Source organism: Oncorhynchus gorbuscha, linkage group LG01, assembly GCF_021184085.1.
Source record: "Oncorhynchus gorbuscha isolate QuinsamMale2020 ecotype Even-year linkage group LG01, OgorEven_v1.0, whole genome shotgun sequence".
NCBI lineage: Eukaryota > Metazoa > Chordata > Actinopteri > Salmoniformes > Salmonidae > Oncorhynchus > Oncorhynchus gorbuscha.
The window spans coordinates 19,794,862-19,801,271 of record NC_060173.1 but is presented as its reverse complement, the minus strand read 5'-3'; the positions used below and the strand labels follow the sequence as shown (position 1 = coordinate 19,801,271).

At 46.6% G+C, this 6,410-nt stretch overlaps 1 pseudogene; it reads right to left on the bottom strand.

Annotated features, from left to right (window-relative positions):
* Positions 1-455: 455 nt before the first annotated feature.
* The window catches only part of LOC124040252, a 19,578-nt pseudogene continuing 13,623 nt past the window's right edge, over positions 456-6,410 (bottom strand).

Here is a 6,410-nt window from a genome sequence, read left to right as displayed (position 1 = left end):
TATGATAATAACCCCTGCATTTAATCTCGCCCGAGGGAGTGTATCAAACTTTTCCCCTTTGTGGATAAAGTCTGGGCTGTTGTGGTCGAGGGGGTAGACTAGAGGAAAGACACAGTGGGAGACGGTGGTCTTGTGTTTACAGCACACACAACTGTTAGACATTCACGCACCACCACTCTGTTTTATAAGGACATTCACGGAAATCTGTAGCGAAACACGCTTAAAACTACAACCGCAACTAACAAAAATCTAAACACGAGACGTTAAAAGTGCATATTATCTGTTATAAACAGGCTTAAATCAAGATCAGGTAAAGCACCATGGAGGAAAGATAGGGAAACTGTGTGCTTGTATTTTTATGTAATGCATGTGTGTATATATGTGTTCAAATGGAATGTGCCTATGTATGGTGTGTGTATGTGTTTGCGTGTGTGTGAATCCATTTATGGAGCAGATCAAACCCACTCCTGCAGGGATCGTTTGCAGTGGACCAAAAGTCAGGACAGGGTACTTTCTTCTGCAGGGTGTTGATAATAGCATAGATCAAAAGTAGGATGAACAGCACCAGGACCAGGGGTACGGTCACTATGATCAGGGTCATAACCTTGGCCTCGTTCTCAGCCATCCTCACCACCACATCCACCCCTTTGTCCTTCGCATCAGGTTCATAATCCACATCGTTGGTGTAATCCTAATTGGTCTCTCTGTCCACCTCATCTGGGACTGAGCCAACTGGTGGTTGTGGTTTTGGCTGGTCCACTGTTGGCCACTTGCGGCCTGTAACTGTGTCATCTGTATCTGGGTCCACGCTGGGGATATGGGGTAGTCTGGGTCAACCTTCATCTTCTGGTGTCAAACCTCCAGTACTTGGAGACCTTGTAGAAGTATGTGTAAGCTGGGTAGGGAAGACAAATATTGTTGATGCAAATGTTGAAAAGCACCGAGGGAATTTACTGTGGAAATACTATTTGTTAATTTTTTTCAAGTTTGAGTCATTAGTCTGTTAACCTTCTTTGGGTATGCATCTTCTGCTCCAACTCTTGACAAGTTCATCACACTTCACAGGATACTGTCACTGCAGACCTGTGCTAATCCTGTTCACCATTAGTAATAGTTACAGCACTGTGAAGGAGAAGCCTTCACTTGGACTAGAGACTATTTTTAATTCTCCTTCACAAGTACCTATTCCTTTTGATGAAAATGGAAAACTGAAAAACTACTTATCTGGAAGAAATTTGACCATCATAGTTGTTTATTCACTATAGGAAACAGCTTTGAAAAGCATTAGCTGGGGTGGGACTTTGGTGGGAGAGGAGGAATTATGAGATACCTGCATTAGACAACCTTTGCCAGGCATTCCATGTGTCCAAACCCTTTCCCCTCGCAGCTCAGTATCTATAGCCTCCCTCCATTTTTTTTAGCAATTATCCCCTATAACAACTCACTCACCGCCATCATCGCTGAGGAAGGCTTCTTTATTTATTTATTTATTTCACCTTTATTTAACCAGGTAGGCTAGTTGAGAACAAGTTCCCATTTGCAACTGTGACCTGGCCAAGATAAAGCGTAGCAATTCGACACATACAACAACACAGAGTTACACATGGAATAAACAAAACATATCAATAATACAGTAGATCAAAAGAAAACAAAAAGTCTATATACAGTGAATGCAAATAAGGTAAGTTAAGGAAATAAATAGGCCATGGTGGTGAAGTAATTACAATATAGCAATTAAACACTGGAATGGTAGATCGGCAGAAGATGAATGTGCAGGTAGAGATACTGGGCTGCAAATGAGCAAAATAAATAAATAAATAAATACCAGTATGGGGATGAGGTAGATAGATGGGCTGTTTACAGATGGGCTATGTACAGGTCCAGTGATCTGTAAGCTGCTCTGACAGCTGGTGCTTAAAGCTAGTGAGGGAGATGTGAGTCTCCAGCTTCAGAGATTTTTGCAATTCGTTCCAGTCATGGGCAGCAGAGAACTGGAAGGAAAGACGACCAAAGGAGGAATTGGCTTTGGAGGCGACCAGTGAAATATACCTGCTGGAGCACGTGCTACGAGTGGGTGCTGCTATGGTGACCAGTGAGCTGAGATAAGGCGGGGCTTTACCTAGCAAAGACTTGTAGATAACCTGTAGCCAGTGGGTTTGGTGACGAATAGAGCGTACAGGTCGCAATGGTGGGTAGTGTATGGGGCTTTGGTGACCAAACGTATGGCACTGTGATAGACTGCATCCAGTTTGTTGAGTAGAGTGTCGGAGGCTATTTTATAGATGACATCACAGAAGTCGAGGATCGGTAGGATGGTCAGTTTTACGAGGGTATGTTTGGCAACATGAGTGAAGGATGCTTTTTTGCGATATAGGAAGCCGATTCTAGATTTAATTTTGGATTGGAGATGCTTAATATAAGTCTGGAAGGAGAGTTTACAGTCTAACCAGACGCCCAGGTATTTGTAGTTGTCCACGTATTCTAAGTCAGAGCCGTCTAGAGTAGTGATGCTGGACGGGCGAGCAGGTGCGGGCAGTGATCGATTGAATAGCATGCATTTAGTTTTACTTGCATTTAAGAGCAGTTGGAGGCCACGGAAGGAGAGTTGTATGGCATTGAAGCTCGTCTGGAGGTTAGTTAACACAGTATCCAAGGAGGGGCCAGAAGTATACAGAATGGTGTCGTCTGTGTAGAGGTGGATCAGAGAATCACCAGCAGCAAGAGCAACATCATTGATGTATACAGAAAAGAGAGTCGGCGTGAGAATTGAACCCTGTGGCACACCCATAGAGACCGTCAGAGGTCCGGACAACAGGCCCTCCGATTTGACACACTGAACTCTATCAGAGAAGTAGTTGGTAAACCAGGCGAGGAAATCATTTGAAAAACCAAGGCTGTCAAGTCTGCCAATAAGAATGTTGTGATTGACAGAGTCGAAAGCCTTGGCCAGGTCGATGAATACGGCTGCACAGTAATGTCTCTTATCGATGGCGGTTATGATGTCGTTTAAAACCTTGAGCGTGGCTGAGGTGCACCCATGACCAGCTCTGAAACCAGATTGCATAGCGGAGAAGGTATGGTGGGATTCTAAATGGTCAGTAATCTGTTTGTTAACTTGGCTTTCGAAGACCTTAGAAAGACAGGGTGGGATAGAGTCTGTAGCAGTTTGGGTCTAGAGTGTCACCCCCTTTGAAGAGGGGGATGACCGCACAGCCTTCTAATCTTTGGGAATCTCAGACGATACGAAAGAGAGGTTGAACATGCTAGTAATATTTCAAGGTTTTACTGCTAACCTACAAAGCATTACATGGGCTTGCTCCTACCAACCTCTCTGATTTGGTCCTGCCGTACATACCTATACGTACGCTACGGTCACAAGACGCAGGCCTCCTAATTGTCCCTAGAATTTCTAAGCAAACAGCTGGAGGCAGGGCTTTCTCCTATAGAGCTCCATTTTTATGGAACGGTCTGCCTACCCATGTCAGAGACGCAAACTCGGTCTCAACCTTTAAGTCTTTACTGAAGACTCATCTCTTCAGTGGGTCATATGATTGAGTGTAGTCTGGCCCAGGAGTGGGAAGGTGAACGGAAAGGCTCTGGAGCAACGAACCGCCCTTGCTGTCTCTGCCTGGCCAGTTCCCCTTTTTCCACTGGGATTCTCTGCCTCTAACCCTGTTACGGGGGCTGAGTCACTGGCTTGCTGGGGCTCTCTCGTGCCGTCCCTGGGGGGGTGCGTCACCTGGGTGGGTTGATTCACTGTTGTGGTCGGCCTGTCTGGGTTCCCCCCCCCCCCCCCCCCCCCCCCCCTTGGGTTGTACCGTGTCGGAGATCTTTGTGGGCTATACTCGGCCTTGTCTCAGGATGGTAAGTTGGTGGTTGAAGATTTCCCTCTAGTGGTGTGGGGGCTGTGCTTTGGCAAAGTGGGTGGGGTTATATCCTTCCTGTTTGGCCCTGTCCGGGGTGTCCTCGGATGGGGCCACAGTGTCTCCTGACCCCTCCTGTCTCAGCCTCCAGTATTTATGCTGCAGTAGTTTATGTGTCGGGGGCTAGGGTCAGTTTGTTTATCTGGAGTACTTCTCCTGTCCTATTCGGTGTCCTGTGTAAATCTAAGTGTGCGTTCTCTAATTCTCTCCTTCTCTCTTTCTTTCTCTCTCTCGGAGGACCTGAGCCCTAGAACCATGCCCCAGGACTACCTGACATGATGACTCCTTGCTGTCCCCAGTCCACCTGGCCATGCTGCTGCTCCAGTTTCAACTGGCCTGGGCCCTAGGACCATGTCCCAGGACTACCTGACATGAGGACTCCTTGCTGTCCCCAGTCCACCTGGCCATGCTCCTGCTCCAGTTTCAACTGTTCTGCCTTTTACTATTATTCAACCATGCTGGTCATTTATGAACATTTGAACATCTTGGCCACGTTCTGTTATAATCTCCACCCGGCACAGCCGGAAGAGGACTGGCCACCCCACATATGCTCTCTCTAATTCTCTCTTTCTTTCTCTCTCTCGGAGGACCTGAGCCCTAGGACCGTGCCCCAGGACTACCTGACATGATGGCTCCTTGCTGTCCCCAGTCCACCTGACTGTGCTGCTGCTCCAGTTTCAACTGTTCTGCCTTATTATTATTTGACCATGCTGGTCATTTATGAACATTTGAACATCTTGGTCATGTTCTGTTATAATCTCTACCCGGCACAGCCAGAAGAGGACTGGCCACCCCACATAGCCCGGTTCCTCTCTAGGTTTCTTCCTAGGTTTTGGCCTTTCTAGGGAGTTTTTCCTAGCCACCGTGCTTTTACACCTGCATTGTTTGCTGTTTGGGGTTTTAGGCTGGGTTTCTGTACAGCACTTTGAGATATCAGCTGACGTACGAAGGGCTATATAAATAAATTTGATTTGATTTGATTTGAGTAATAGAGGTTGCAACAATTTTGGCAGATAATTTTAGAAAGAGAGGGTCCAGATTGTCTAGCCCGGCTGATTTGTAGGGGCCCAGATTTTGCAGCTCTTTCAGAACATCAGCTATCTGGATTTGGGTAACGGAGAAATAGTGGGGGTGCCGGGCAGTTGACCGGGGTCGGGGTAGCCATATGGAAAGCATGGCCAGCCGTAGAGAAATGCTTATTGAAATTCTCAATTATAGTGGATTTATCGGTGGTGACAGTGTTTCCTAGCCTCAGAGTAGGGCAGCTGGGAGGAGGTGCTCTTATTCTCCATGGACTTTACAGTGTCCCAGAACTTTTTTGAGTTAGTACTACAGGATGCAAATTTCTGTTTGAAAAATCTTGCCTTAACTTTTCTAACTGCCTGTGTATATTTGTTACTAACTTCCCTGAAAAGTTGCATATCACGGGGGCTATTCGATGCCAATGCAGAACGCCACAGGATGTTTTTGTGCTGGTCAAGGGCAGACAGGTCTGGAGTGAATCAAGGACTGTATCTATTCCTAGTTCTACATTTTTTGAGAGGGGCATGCTTATTTAAGACGGTGAGGAAGGCACTTTTAAAGAATATCCAGGCATCCTCTGCTGACGGGATGAGGTCTATGTCATTCCAGGATACCCCGGCCAGGTCGATTAGAAAGGCCTGCTCGCAGAAGTGTTTCAGGGGGTGTTTGACAGTGATGAGGGGTGGTCGTTTGGTCCCAGACCCATTACGGATGCAGGCAATGAGGCAGTGATCGCTGATATCTTGATTGAAAACAGCAGAGGTGTATTTGGAGGGCGACTTAGTTAGGATGACATCTATGAGGGTGCCCATGTTTACTGACTTGGGGTTGTACCTGGTAGGTTCATTGATCATTTGTGTGAGATTGAGGGCATCAAGCTTAGTTTGTATGTGATGTCATCGCATATGTAGGAGGTGGAACAACATGGTTGGTTAAGGCATATTGAGCAGGGCTAGAGGCTCTACAGTGAAATAAGACAGTAATCACTAACCAGGACAGTAATGGACAAGGCATATTGATATTAGAGAGAGGCGTAGCCATGTAAACATATGGGTCCAGTGAGTGGTTGGGCTGGATGGGGACATGGCGATTCAGACAGTTAGCAGGCCAATGCTAACAAGCTAACAGTTAGTAGGCCGGGGCTAAACAAGCTAGTAGCTAGTAGACCAGGGCAAGCTAGCAGTTAGCAGGGGCTAACATTTAGCAGACCGGGTTAGCAAGCAAGCAGTTAGCCAGGGCTAGCAGTTAGCAGACCGGGCCCGGCAAGCTAGCAGTTAGCAGACCGGGTTAGCAAGTAAGCATATATCAGGGGCTAGAAAATTAGCCTTTGGGGGGGCGGAGCTAGCATGTTGGAGTGAACGGCTGTGCGTGAGAGGCTCCTGCAACTTTTTTGCAAAATAATCTAATTTAACCTACTTTATTGCACTTTTTACAACAAACGTTTCTTTCTAATACAAGATTGTA